Source organism: Anopheles maculipalpis, chromosome 2RL (genome assembly GCF_943734695.1).
Source record: "Anopheles maculipalpis chromosome 2RL, idAnoMacuDA_375_x, whole genome shotgun sequence".
Taxonomy (NCBI): Eukaryota; Metazoa; Arthropoda; class Insecta; order Diptera; family Culicidae; genus Anopheles; species Anopheles maculipalpis.
This window is the reverse complement of record NC_064871.1, coordinates 31929609-31945221: the sequence shown is the minus strand read 5'-3', so window position 1 is coordinate 31945221 and position 15613 is coordinate 31929609. Positions and strand designations below refer to the sequence as shown.

At 44.4% G+C, this 15613-nt stretch overlaps 1 protein-coding gene across 1 annotated transcript in view; it reads left to right on the top strand.

Annotated features, from left to right (window-relative positions):
- Positions 1 to 15613, top strand: part of LOC126557109 (F-box/LRR-repeat protein 7) — a 440460-nt gene that overhangs the window by 421938 nt on the left and 2909 nt on the right. The window lies entirely within an intron of this gene.

The following is a 15613-nucleotide window of genomic DNA, read 5'->3' as shown; positions in this document are numbered from 1 at the left end:
CTCCCAACCCTGGCACAAGTGTACTTCAGCAGTTCGGTTCGACCAGCGCTTTCGCGAGTCTCACAACAGTCGCTAACTGTTTCATTTGTTAGCTGTTCATGTATGACGATCTTGGTGTGTGTGTTGTTTTTTTTTTCTCTCCCTCCGCAACCATTTTATGCGTGCAGCTTTGTCAACCGCCAGCGGGCTGCACAGGCATAAATGGCCCCCTTTTGCGCAAGTGGTTTACGTGCATTCCGGTGCTGCACTGGGCAGGTAATGTTTGCCTCAGCACGGGATCACTGGATGGAAAGGGATAGCGCGATGATGATGGCACAATAATTTCATATCAATTATCAGCTTACGGGTTACCAGCGGGGTAGCGGGGTTGCTGGGTGGTGGTATCTGGGCGAGGCGAAAACCACCTTGCTTTGCTGAAGGGCTATCCTAGACCAGGGCTAGTGCTAAGGCTAATTAGTAGTGGGCCGTACCGAAGGGCTTCACAGAACCTGCTTTGGGAGCAGAATTGAGACGGCGTGCCGAGTAAGGAAGCGCGTAGAATGCAGCCACATTCCATGCACCCGTCATCTGCAACTTCCGACAGGACGGTGGTGCCACTTGGCCGCCGGATGTCCATTTTTGGGGTCTAGAGGCCCTTGCAGGCGTTGTCCGGAATCGGAAACGCAAGGCCCTAAAAATTGCCTCCCGGTTCATTCAGAAAGTCTTACTTACCCACAAAAGGTTGATTAAATTCTGCATTGTTTCTAATAATGGAAGTCGATAATGATAAAGAGCTAACGGGGAGCATGGATGGGTTAGGAGTGAAAAGATTTTTACTCAGAAATGAAGTGTAATTAGAAATCTAGCATTAAAGCAATTATGAGGTTTAATTGCATCGGTTGCAATTTAATTGACACTAATGAGCCGACAGATGCCAAAATATTAGCAAGGAATGCAGCTTTCTTAACTCAATTATCACTAGATAAAAACGAGCGAGCTGGTTTTCATTGTAAAGTTTATTACTGTTTTTGGACATTTATTGTAGTAAGTAGACAATTCTGCAATACATAAGATGCAGTAGTTTCCAATTTTACCATTACAAAGTTAATAGATAGATTTCGTTTTCATTTCTGATTGTCTCAATAGTTTGGCGCCAATTCCATGTGAGGCGAGAAATATTTCAATTTGAGTCTGACAACAATTCAAATATCAGTTTCAGTCATCAGTCATCCTACATTGTGAAGCTGAAGTGGCCAGTTTGCAGAGAGAACTGAACATAAATTTTCTCACTTAAATTATTGCTGCAACACCATTGCTTTTGTCAAGTTCTGGCTGCAAATTGTCCACTACATCTTGTGAAGGGTTCTAAAATGTCTAATAAATTATTAGTTTTTCTTGAAAATGCTGTAAAACTTTTGTAAATGTCAGCTGTTCAACATAATCAAAATAACGCATTGGACCTAGTTAAAAAAACTAAGAATTGGTTTGCCCTCAGATTATAAACCTCAAATTTTGACTTTTGTAGAAGCAATGTTGTATTTTAAGCTCATAGAACAAAACAACTACAACTTAAATAAAAGTTTTTGCGAGTTTGATTTAATACGCTAGCTGATTGAGTCAATTGTAGACTAAGAAGACGATTGAAACTATTTTATTGTGGCTTTAAATTTCCCACTATACTGAAGCACATTTCTCATTGCATGATATGTATCTTGCATCTAATCAAACTCTGCATGTAACTGATCGGTGATGAGCCACAATAAAAGCATATCCTCGCAACAGATCGTCATAAAATTGTCATGCAATGTTCTGATTACCCTCAGGATATCATCCAACCATTGAAACATGCACACCAACATCATAACGCCCCTTACAAACCCATAAGTCACCCTTTGTGTTCTGCGGGTATCATGCCCATTCCCGTCGGTCATTCGATTATGCTGGCAATCTAGCAACGGGGGCACACACTCACCTCCAACAGTGTGTCTTTCCATCTTGGCACAAATCGCCTGCATCCACCGTGACATATCGTGGCCGCGTGGAGCCGGAGTGTGTGTTTCCGAGATAAATAATAATTTCCCACCGACTCGGGGAGGCGGTCAGGTTCGTGAGGATTGAGTACCGGAACGTACGGGAACGCCAGACCTTTCACCGAAGCACCGGCATTTCGATCGAGATCTTGATGGTTACGATGATCATCCCGCCGGTTCGCCGACCGATCGCTTGACACGAGTTTCGGCGGGATTGGGGTTTTCTCCAAACCTTACAAACCACGGCGACATTCCTTCCCCGAGGCATGTTTCGTGTGCGAGCCACGTCTCGGTGTCTTAATCTACCACCGGCATCGCGGAGGATCGCGATCTTGGGTGCATTTTTTGGTCCGACGTGTTGGCTGACTGGCCCAAGAAGAAGTGAGAAAGCGCTCTCCCCTTGAAGGTAAAAGTATGGCCGCGAAAGCGAACCGAAATTTGAAAAAATATTTGTTCACCCGTGGCCTCGTTTTGTAGTTTTCTTTGCTTAGGTCAAAACTTGGCTCTTTACGGTCGATTTACAACGAAGTTAGTACTGCTTGAAGCATAGTTTAGAAGAGACTCTTCTTTATGTACCTTTAGACATCACATCCTTGGTGAATAAGGTTCGGTACGATTCTCGATTCGAATTCTTCACACAAAAAAAGAGACAACAAAGGAATATCCGGAGTCCAGAATTTTAAAACCGACAGGAAACGCACCGCAATAAAACGCTCACAAATTTGTCAAAACAATTCCAAACACCAGTCCTCGAGTGTGTGTGAACGAGGCCACGTAACAGGTGAAACTTCCTTGCATCTAACGTACCGACATTCTAACGAGCGAAATACGTCCAGCGGAAAACAAAGTAAAGGCGCGATCCCTTTGTCGAACGTCGTTTAGTGCTACACGAAGGTTCCTCTGTGTTTCGTAAGGGCGAAAAGCAAAACCTTGAGTCCCTACAGTATGGTTTTCTTATATCCGCCCAGCAAACGCACAACAGTGCAGTGTTCTTGTTCTGGGGGGCTCCATAAGAATGGGTAAATAACGATCCATCCGGACCGAAAGTGGTGACCGTATCGTCTGTGGTGTTGATGGTGGTTTCCGCTGTTTGCTGACGAACCGTACCGACAGCGGGAGGATTATTGTTTTGTGCCCTTTTTGACACCGTAGCCTTTATTGCTTCCTCTCGAAACGTGTCATTTTTGCATCAAAAATCAACATCTCAGCTTTTATCATGAGAGCTGCACGCAGTACCAAAGGAGGCATGAATGTCCTTCTTCTCAATGTTTTTTGTTGTCTGCTTCATGAATCGATGCAGCAAAGCGAAGCTACATCCAGCTGTAGTTTTGTGGTGGACTTAGCCACAGTAAAAGAAGAACAATGACAGACCACGGCCAGTGAGCACAGCATCAAACCTGGTGCCTGATGTTTCGTTCCTCTAGACATGATGATGATGATGATGATGGCTGCCTGGTACAAGAAACCCGTTCGAATGACATCTGATCCGAATCTTTACGAAATATCGTTCGCTGCAAGGCATAAACAACTGGCAAAGTAATGGCCGCAGAAGCTTCGGCCTCCAAGCCGCAAGCCGCGATCCAGTACCCTAGGCTGGGAATGCAATTTACCATACGCAACTCCGTACGAACCGAACCGAACGCTGAGTTCTGCATAAGCAGCACGAACGCAATGTTAAAACAAAGCGTGCGGGAATGAGATGAGGCAAAAGCAAATAAGCGCGCACCAAACTAGCAACCAAATCACCGGGCGTCCTTTTTTGGCAGGGTGTCCGATTTGTCCGATTGTCTCCGGTCCGGGAATTCGGTATTCGGCGGCTCTGCACGGCTGACTGACTGACAGATCGGGGCAGGAAATTTGTTCACCACGCGAAAAGTCCCGCTCGTCGTTGAAGGAAATGTCATAGGTGTTGTGGCGTTTTGCATGCCACCTTTCTCCCCGCCGTCTGCTGAAGATCGGGCAAAGATGTGTTGATGATCGTCACATCATCCACCACACCATGGAACCGAGCGATCATGTAGCACGAAACGGAAACAAACGGCTTTTTTTACGTTGACGAACAACCGACAAGATATTGCGGTGTGACAACTTCTTACGCTGCCAAAACGGTCAAGGGTTTTGGGGGGGGGGGGGGGGGGGGGATTAGCGTTACGAGGTTTTTCATTTGCTCGCGATTTCTTTGAATGATCAGTTGATCGGAAAAGGGTCAAAATGGCACTACATGGAATCAATCATTTTTTACGCGATATAGGCACTTACAGTTCTGGGACAAACGGTGAAATCCTTCAGTACGAGAGAATTGCTTAGAAAAGAAATTTATTTTACATCTGATGCTGAAAAAGTTAACGTATAAAAATATCCATATCTCTGATTTTTCAAAGAAACTCAAAACATCCCACGTACTCGCCAATTTTGCCGCCAATTTTTTTATTTTTTCTTAATTTAATTTTAGTTTTACAGCAATAAATCCATAGATTTAACCACTGTAAAACTAAAACTAAGATACTTTTTGAGTAGCAGGTAGTAAATTGAAGCTTTCTTCACATCAAACTGATATGTAAGGTTCCACATTTTTATCTATCCTCAAGTAAAATGACTTCAAACAGTTTGACAATAGATTGCCTAGAGCATCTATAGAAAGCAAGATCTGAGAATTTCACGCGTACCTTTAAAATTTTTTAGTCTTCTTATTTTTGAGCACTGTTATAAAGATAACTGCTGAGTGTAGGCTTTTTTAACTGATTTGTCGGTCTTAAAATTGGATTTCTTTTAGCCAAAGATTGGAACAGTTTGGTTAACCACCATTTCCATTCATTTGATCCACGTCATCCAAACGCTGCCCCTCCTCAACTTGGATTTATTGTGTGTGTGTCTTCACTTCACAAATCACTCGACTTAAAGCGTACGATTTTATTACTACACCACAAAATCCACTGGCAAGAACAAAACAATAAAAGCAATATCTCCACCAAAAATCACAACTTTCCGCCTAGTAGTTTGCTTTTCGCGTGTCTCACTAATTTCCAGCGATTTGCAGCCATTTTTCCTGCGCGCGTTTATGTCGTTAACTTTAATGCACCGTACACGGATGCGGATTATTTTGGTTTTGTGTGCAATGGTGGAAGTGGGGTTTTTTTTTTATTTAATTCTGTTATCCTCTTTTGGAACTAAAAAATAAAAGAAACCAGAAAATGATCCACGATCGACGGTGAGAGAGCGAAAACCATTGGCCCCGGGGGGAAGCAAAATGTTTATGGTAAGCAAAACGCATAACCAACCATGAAACGCATGAAGGACAGATTGTACGAACAACAGCAGCAAAAAAAAAGTCGTGTAAGGACAAACTCTCCGTGCGGCACCGGGGCACAATCACACCCGGGGGGTGATCACGATGATGCAGCGCTACGAACGCACGGACGGGGGGAAATCGGACAAATCACATCGATGCGGCAGATAAATCGTTCACCGTTTTGCCACTCCACCGGTACACCGGTGGCACGCGGGTGCACAAGAAAGAACGATACTTTAACTCCGAAAAAACCTTGAAATGACCGTTCATCATCCTGGCCCCAAAAACGGTGTCCGCAAATGGACGTATGAATGAATGAATGATGAAAGCGATCGCAACTGTACGCAAACCCGGTACCGGCAAGTGTATGGTAATGGTGGTTTTGATGCTCCAGGCAAACTCCCAGCATCCAGAAGGTTACCAGGCGACCGAATGAGAAAATAATAATGTTTTACCAAAACTTCTACCCTTGCAATGATGTTTATCGTGTGCTATCGTTGCACTGCAAGAGAGTGAGAGAGAGACGGAGAGGACAAGGGGATGCAAAAATTATTCCTACTTACTGTCCGTTTCTCGTCGGCTTGAGACTTTTTGAAGGGACCACAAATCCGCTTGTAGCGGATTGAATGTTGCGTCCTTCCCGGGTGCATAATGCCATACCGTGACAGTATTCGCTGCAGATCCTTTTGTAAACCGAAGTCTCGGGATATTTCTTTCCAATCCATCATACGTTTGCTGGATTGGGTCGTAGAACTTCCTGATCCTGGTGATGGTGACGGTGCTACAACCCGCTCATCAAAATCCTCCTAAAGACATACTGCGCGAAGATAGAATCGATGGACGTAAATCGCTCACACGGATTAAAATGGCAGATTACATGCGTTGTTCGGTGTACAGCCCGGATGTAGGTATCAAGTACATTCATCCTGATGTTGATATCGGGCACATAAACTTGCCAACTTACCGATCAAGCAGGACCATTTCTAACCTTAAACCCAACGCGAATGTGAAATTGTAATGGTCGGTGTGATAAAACGTAAAACATCGAATATTACTATAATTATTCACATTTTATACGATTATTACATACGTGACAACGTGCTGAAGATGTACCGGAACCCGTCGGCAAAGGAAGATGTATGTCTTTGCAAGGTGCGTTCTTCGCTATTGCTGAGAAATTGGACGCAATTCAAACCGTATGGATGCGGTGTGTACCATAAACTAAGCGTCGCTTTACCGAGCTTAAACAGATCTTAGATTAGAGCACCGCTTTCTATCACTGAGTTGTAGGTCAGCCTTACAGAAACCATAGATGGATCGGACTTTTTAACAAAATATTAAAGAATTTATTTTCCCTAAATATTTTTCAACCAGAGTGCATTTAAGAGATCCAGTTGCGACTGTCCTTAGGTTCGAGCAGTTAAGCAGTTTGTTGACATCCGGTTGTGGTTTGTCCATGTTTGACTAGACCGTTCCAAATAGTAGCTCAGCAGTGTCAGGTTGCAACGATCAGCCCGTACGTGGCCCAGCCATAAAGTAGCTGATCAACAACCGTAATCAAAAGATGTTATCTAAAACATTCCTTTCAAATTGCATCACTGACACGCACGATAAGTAACGAAAATTAACACCACACGCCGAACGCGGTAAACCCTCTGGGCCGGAATTCTGAACTATCTATACGTACTAGCTGCTCTTTCTACAACCACAAGCGTTTAAGCATAAAACTTTCTCGCTGCTCGGTAGCTAACTTGTCGTTTAGCCATCTCTATCGCAGATTAGTGCCATCAGTCACAATTCGTTCCGCAAGCAATGACGCTGACGACCACGGTGCACGGGAATGGGAATGCGAAGGCAATCCGACCGAGCGTCGTGCTGCGAATCTCAAGAGTTGGTGCAGGAGAGCAAAAGCAACAACAAAAAACACACTCAAGCCCCGAGGTCAGTTACGGTCTCAATTTTTATCGTAATCACAGTACAGACCGTTGCCTTCCTTACATTACAACGCACAACAACGCTCGATCCCTTTTTTTTTATCTGCTCGCTGCCACCATTTTCCATCCTAACCCGCTCTCCGGTGCCGCGTTCTAGTTTGTCCTCCTCGTCATCACGTCCACTTACAAGTGGTTTCGCGCGTTCCCATTGAATTCGTGCGAAAAATGGAGCCTTCTCAGCCATGCAATCCCTTCTTCCGTTCGGTCGACCGTCGGATGCGCTGTGCCTTGCCAAACGCTGCATCCGCGATGCAATGCAACGGTATGCATTTTCCTTCCCATGTTCTTACCCTGCTGCTCGCGCACCACAGCGCGCAGCAAACGCGCCAGTGCCAGCAGCTGCATACAGACCACGGCACGGTTCCCGATCGAACGAAAGATGGCCACGGTGCCCCCAGGCGGGCAGTCGAAGCGTTCAACGTCCAAGCAGGTATCTCCGCTTTTTTCCGCTCTGTCTCTCTCGCTCTCACTCTGTTTCTCTTTCTGGTCAGATGTAAAGTTTATGTCCAGAATCGATCAGCAGCGCGCAGGGCAGGAGGACAGTACAGCGAGCCGAGAGAAATGAGGTCGAATGTATGCAGTCGATGAGCACGAACTGCCGCTGCTCTCTAGCCCAGGCTCGATGCGTAAGCCCCTCAATATTATTTGACGCCGGCATACATCGAAGATCTTGACTCGAAATGCAAAAAAGGGAGTTCGTTCCCCGGTGGTGCTTCTATGGGAAACGATCTTCCACTTTCGATTAGTGACAGTAGCAAACAGTACATAATGATGGAACAAGAACACAATTATCAGATGAATGGTATTGAAGGTTGTATTTTTTTTATTTGCATGTAGAATCGAAGGGATATTGCATTGGAGGAAGCATGAGGTATTGCAAGCAATAATATGCCTTTCTAAGTTTAATTGATTCGCAACAGAAATGTAGTTAGTTTCTTGGGCAACAGATCAACGGAGGGATTAAAAGATTATGAATGAGCTTTAAATTAACATTAAATTAAATTTAAATTTTAAATCGAATTTGTTCTCAAGAGAAATCAAACTTCTGACAGGTTTTTTAAAATTATATTAACGTAAATGATTCTAGAAAAAATGCTCTTTATTAAAAATTGGCAGACAGTAGTATCTCACGACTTCACGAAAGGATGAATTTGAAAACTACTACAAAAGGATATTCAATAAACCTAGCAAACCTTCCACCCATCTAAATTCCACAACCTATTGACCTGCCGCACCTAATTTACAAAGAATGTTCAACTCCAATTTTGGAAGACTAGCAGCAAACAGAATCATGTGCCGCTGCTATTCTAAACTATTCCAAACGCGATCTTTATCGTGCGGTCAAACCCACCAAATTCCGCACCACCCTCGAACCGTGCATCAACCATCCTGGACAAATAGTCACTGCTTCAGCGTACCAAATCCACGTGCAATTTGCTATAAAACACGGCAATACCTCCTGAATATCATAGCGTAGGGCACGATCTCCTGCAACCGATCAGCTGAGGGCTGCTGCAACAGAGCACCGCGAACCGCGAATTATGGACATAAATCAAAAATTTGTTACACAAATCCCTTGGTTTCACTGGCTCGGACGGTCCGGTGGGATGGTTTATGGGTGGCAGAATAAGCAAAAACAACAACAAAAATCAAAATGCGAGCACCTTTCGTGAACGTTTGTTACTACGTATTGGAAACATCGCGCATTTTTACACGCGCACCTTTGATCCGTGGTTGTTCGTTTTACCGCCATAATAGGAGCCAGCAGTAGTAGTGGTAGTAATAGTAGAAGTAACAGCATTCTACAGAGTGATTCCTTTTTGGTACACTGCACCGGCCCACGGTTTCGGACCGATATGCATCGTGGTTGGGAGAGGCGAATGGGAGTTGCCCGTTGCGCAATTGCCAATGCTCATTTGCATAAAATATTGTGCCAACGGGTGTCGGGACAGGTCGGCAACAGCACCAGTGCTGGTGTCCTGGCGTGAGTGATAAAAGATAGACCGAAAACCGGCAGCCACAGCTTCATTTAACGCTACAGGTTACGAGCGAATAGTCGTCGCTCTTCATTTTCCAGGCCGTGATTTATCAGGTTTGGTAGCAGGAAGGTATAATGAGTGAAATGTGTTTTGTAGGGTTGCTACTTAGTAGCTGTTTGGAGTTACTTTGTGGTTTGAGGTTAAAGTGTAACACATTTCATGCACACACTTTTAGATAGAGTTTGCAACAATTGTTTAGAATCCGCTTTAGACAGTCTTTATGTTATGTGTCTCACCTTAATGAAGATTAAAATTGTTAGGCTGTGTATTATAATAAATTATTCTTTAAAGTTAACTTTAAAAAGGTGGGAAAATTTTCTTCTTCCGCGTTGTCCTCGCGTTTTTTACATTTTTTATTATAGATAAAAAATATATAATAATCGGAACGTATTGGTCTTTCATTTCAGGCCTCCGTTGGCCAGAAATAAATTATACACGTAGCTGGATCTGTTCTGAGTTCCCGGAGTTCAAATCTCATTCGGAACGTTTCCTTTCGACGTAATATCAACAATTCTAGTAAGGAACCCAATGGCCTTACTAAAGAAGAAAATTAGAAGAAAAAGAAGCTCGTTAGTCAGTCCTGCTTACAGTACAACGGTCTGGACGTTTATCTGGTCGTGCAATGTAAAAACCGGCATCCCTTTGTTATAACTTTGAACGAATCCTTTAAAAATGTCCCATCCACCCCCTGCTGGGTTAAACAATAAATTTTCGATGTTTTGCAACTTATTCTGGACCTTGTGTTACACTGAGACAAGGGTTACACTGACACAACTGAAGGGCAGTTCTCTTCGCAATTCTCTTCGCAAGTTCCCAAAACGTTAGCAAAAAATACAAGTGCCCGAAACTGACCATTTTGAGTAATAGGCACATGGACAACTCGTTCAAAATTGTGACTTTTTTAAAACCATTTTCAAAAATAAATCCTACAAAAGGAAAAAAACTCCTTTGGCCTCCATTTTTGATCATCAGAAAGCGTCTCAAAACTTTATTTTTTTCACTCCAGAACTAAAACTCATTGTGGAAACAAATGTTTGAGTGTTGCTCCATGAAGTTTTTGGACATAGTTATCCCGAAGCATTTCACAACGCTATCATGCATTTTCTGTACAAAATTAACATGGGACAATAGATAGTACCTACGATTTCTGGGATATCCTGAATCCTGAAAATCATTCAATATTTTCAGCATTCTTATCCCTTTTCTTTTGCTTCATCCAATAGAGGATCGTTTTTCTTCCACGATTCACATTACTTGATCGGTATACTACACAGAAGCTTTCAATTATTTTACATCGAGCATCAAAACTATTAAAAACAACAAACAATGCTCAGTGTATCATTACATGAACATAAATTGGCTCTTCGCTTACACTTCTTGGTACTTATTTGCTAGATTAAAATTTAATTAAGCCTCCCAGAGCTAATTGCAGCGAATGCAAACAAAACAACTCTATTGCTAGAGTTTGAGTTTCTATTGCCCCAACATTTATGTGCCACTAATTAAATGCACTCTGCTCCCGGTTTTATAGAACTTCTTGATAAGGAATATGCCCAGCACGCCCCCTAAAGCGTTACTGACTACAGCTAACCTTTTTTTTTTATGCATCCAACAACCTCTGACTGGCATTTATACTTAGAAAAACGCCTAACCCTCAGGGGGTTTTGCATTTATATTCACATCTGCCATAATCGGTCGGCTTCAGTTGCACCCTTCAGTCGGTGCTATTTTGCATTGTATTTCTTTAGATTTCCGACACGCCGCCGGACACGTGCGGAACCACCACCAACCTCCCCCGGTAGAGCAATGCTTGCCCCAAAACTACCACCGATAGTATCCGGTCGCTCCGATTACCGTTTCCCGTTTCCTATCATCGGACACCATGATAGTATCATCAGCTTTTCATCGTATGATTACCGGTCGGTTGCTGGCCGACGCGGGATGCGCATTTGCCTGCAAGCGACGGACGACGTGAAGATCTCTCTTCATGTACCAATGCGGCAGCCGTTGATCGATCAGGTGAAGGTGGGTTTAATGTACGTCTGCTATCTGCTGTACGCGATCAATCAATGTGCAATGCGGTGGGGAATGTTGGAACATAAAAAAAAAATAAATGGCCCACTCTCTGGCCCTGTTCGGCTCGAAGGAGTTTTGCTACCGCGGTGCTACTGGATGGCAAGATCTAGGAATGGAGTAATTCAAGCCCGGAAGGACCGAAACATTCCATGCGTACACCGTTGAGTATGGCATTTCGTCCATCCCGATCCGAAGCCTTATGATAAATTGTGCCCATCGATCGGCCTAATAAAAGGGGCATTAATCAGGGCCCGAACTCCCTGAACGGTTGCAATTCTGGTTGCTGCTTTTGCCCTCCGGTAGCGACACCGTCTACGATTGATCCTTGACCACGCCTTGACACGCGGGTCCCGACCACACGACTGCTTCAATTGCTACCGATCGATATTCCACCAAGCATATGGTGCCGTTATGGCTAAAGGAACGTTTATTCCTATCAATGACGGATCAACCTCAGATCGGTGGCTCATTGTGGCTGCCACGCTGCAGACACATTGTCCTGCGGCTTTATGCAATACAGGCATGGCCTGCCGCTTCTTTACTCGTAAGCTCAATCTGCGATGAATAGTGATCACTGATCTACACGCAGCTTCGGTAGGTAGAATGCAAATCCCTGCCAGGCGCCTCGTAACACGCTTGCAATTCAATTCTCCTCGACGATGCGTCTGATACAATGCGCTACAAAGAAAGGCTTTTTGCCTGGGATTGATGAATTATGAGAATCCATGCTACCTCGCTGTATCGTTGGTGCGCTGAAGCGTTGGAAATAGAATGTTCCTATGGTTAGATGCGCTTTCACGGTCACCAACGGGCTAACGGCTACAATGTAGCATCAAGCCGTTACAACAATCGGGACGCATACACAACCCTCTGCTTTTGCTTGGGGATGGAGCACCGTGACGCATTTATATCAAACTGACAACAGCCCACGCCACGACACGCATCGTACGCCGTAATCCTTCCACACACACACTCCGGTTCCTCTGGGGTGCAGATTTGCAGCCGATTTTAAAAATGCACATCGGAATGCACCTACCGATCGATATATCTGCAACCCGTTCTCCACCCACGAACCATTTCACACCGGGGCCAGTTTGTCGTTGAATATTCATGTCATCCATGAGTGCGCGCGCGCGCTCACTCCCGTGGTCTGGAGTCTCCTGTTCGCTGGCTTTACGCCTTACACCGCTGGAGATTAAAATCTACACACCGTCAAACGTCGTGCAATGGGCGGCCTTCGCACTGCAGGAAGGCACTAATAAAGTGCTACGGAGTGAATCGGCGCAAGGAAGAAGTGAAGTAGCTGCAATGCGAAAAAGAAATCGGTGAACAACAAAATGAGGTTACGTCGTTGCATCCCTTTGAGGGTGTAAACACGTGGTATTTATGTGATGATTGGAATTTTGTTTTTTTTTACAATCGGGAATTGTTTCGCTCAGAAAACTGTATTTATCTGAGCTGGAATGCTTTCTTGTTGGATACCTCATAAGCTTAGGAAGGTATTATATATTTTGATTGTCTAAATGATCGAATATCGCTCTCTAACGGCGCATGTAGAAGAAATGTTCCGCAAGCTTAGAAGCAGTGAATGGATTTTTGGTACGCAGAGTCCTCAAGTAAAATGAGACATCAGGAAGTCGTAGTCGGCCGGCCATCGAATGGCTTACTAGACTTCCCGATACCACGTAGTTGTGAGGACTGACTGTCCTCACCACAGGGGGACGGTCCGGATGGGATATGAACCCCGGTCCTGCCGTTTGAAGTCCGGCGCCACTGTTGCCTACACCACCGGGCCGCCCCTAAAGATCCTGAAGAATTATTGGTATTTAATGAACGTTACAAGTTATGCATGCAGTAGTGCAGTGTAGTTGGAACTTTGCCGGATCCGTCAGTCGAAACAGATGAAATAGAATGCAGCTTAGGAGATGGCAGATTTTGAGATCATTTGCCATAAACAGACTACAAAAATAAACATTTGACCAAGAACACTCCCTACCGAGACGCCATGGGAGGACATAAACCACGACAGAAACCGACCCTCGATGAATCGACATTTTTCAGCCTAGCCACCAAGCACCAAGGCAAAGGGTAGGCTAGCAAATTTGCTCGCTAAATTAAATTAAACGCGCAATGTAATCGCCTGTGCCAAAATCTTTACGCTACCATTTCGGACCACTTGTTGCATGTACACCTAACCTAACCTCAAGCATTCCATTATGCTTCTTCACAACATCCAGTTCTCCCCTCTGTAAAACTGAACAGGCAAAACAAGCGTTCGCCGGTCGGCAACTCGGTTGTACATCGATCGATCGATAGATAAATTGATAGATTAGGCAGCTGAGAATAAAAAAAAGCTGAACCTTACTCAATTGCACCTTGCCATCTGAAGCTTGGGAACGGCAAAATAATAGCTTACCATTCAGCGGATCAGCACCCTCCATTGCATCCGTCGATCATCATCCTGCTGCTGCTCCGACGGAACGACAACGACGCTGTAGCATATCCGCCCGAAGGTTGATACGTTCCAAGATTGCACCGATCGTACGCCGCCACTTTAAACCCCCCCCCCCCCCCCCCCCCCCATTCTGCACTTATCGAAATCGGATCCCATCACTACGGAACGGATGCCTGATTTTTTCGGACCAACTGCTCGAACTTGATCGATCGCTCGATGATGGACGGCGACACATCGTAAACGGTTTCGCGTACCGGATGAATATCAAAGATCAACCAGGGCCACCAGCTCCCAGTACGACGAAGGCCAAGCACACCGGTCGGTTGTTGCGCCTGACAAACGAGCCCCCGAGGGTGTCGGAACGCGGACCATTTTTTCTTCGTGACTGTGTCCCGAGACATGATGATTTACGGGCGTGAGAGTATTCTCGACTCGAATTAGTCTGCTCTAAGTAAAATCTACAAAGAAGAAATGTCAAATGCATTGCAAGTTGGGACGCGATTTTACACACAAATCGCACTTACGCAAAGCTTGCCCGACACTTGCGATCTTCATCCAACGCGAAAGATGTCGTCATGAAAAAATCTTGAGCCTATCCGGAGCAGTGGACATTGTCGATCTTGGATCGCTGATTGCACACTCCATTAATCCATGAGCGGAACCTGTAACCGCCTGTAACGTCTCGGTACATACGCAAAAGCAGGAAGTAACGGAAGGGCTAGTTAAACTGCGGGGACGTAATTTCGCCCTCGTTAGTGTCGGACCATTTGATGCGCGATGGTACGAAGCGCGTTATATAAAAATTAAACGTAATTTCAGTTTTATGCTCACTCATTTTCAACCCATTTGTCTTCAGGTTTGGCAGCAACTGGCTTGCTCAGTTACCCTGACTGGTTGGAAAAGCTGGATACAGGAATGGTTTAATTTTGACCGGCATTACGATCAACGAGGTCGGTGCAGGAAAATTCGCTCTTCAGCGCTGCACCCTACCAACTGTGCAGATTGATGAGCGGCGAGAGCAAATCTTGATCACTGCCGTTCTCCCCACCCAACTCCTCCCTCTTTCTCTAGAGTACACTGGGATGGTGATGATGGTTGCGAAGGTTAAAGCTGGAGGATAATTTGAATTTAATTAGTGTTGTTTGACTAAGTGCCGAACGTAAATCGTGCGTGAGGAACGTTCATGAGTGATCACACGTCCGAATTACGGTACGCACTGCTATTCGGGATAAGGTGAAGTTTTGTTGCATAACGCGCAGCTAACGTTAATCGGACCTCATTATGGTGAAAATGGGAGGAAACATGTTGATTTACTAAACTGATCTTTGCTTTTACTTAACAGAAATGGCAAAAACTTTACACAATCCATCGCACTGGGTACAAAAGGTCACACCATCCACTAATTATCACCAGAGTCACGTTTTTCGAAACTAACTGTTAGTATGAAAAAATAATAAACTGTCCTCTAATGAGCAATAGTGTCCTAAATGTCATCGGAACTTAGTTCGGCCGTTGAGTACGATGTGACTGTCGGCATTCACTTTCTTAACCCATTGGCTATATCAAGTCAAATGTTTCTCCTCCATCTAAACTAAACTTAAAAGAGTTGAAACGGCATTTTTTAAATCCATAGAACCTTTTAAAAATCCCACAAGTCCTTTACAATTTTTATAATGTTTTCTGCATTTATATCTTAGACTTTAGTTAAGTATACTATTTCGACCAATGTTAACCTAATTTTTACACCATCT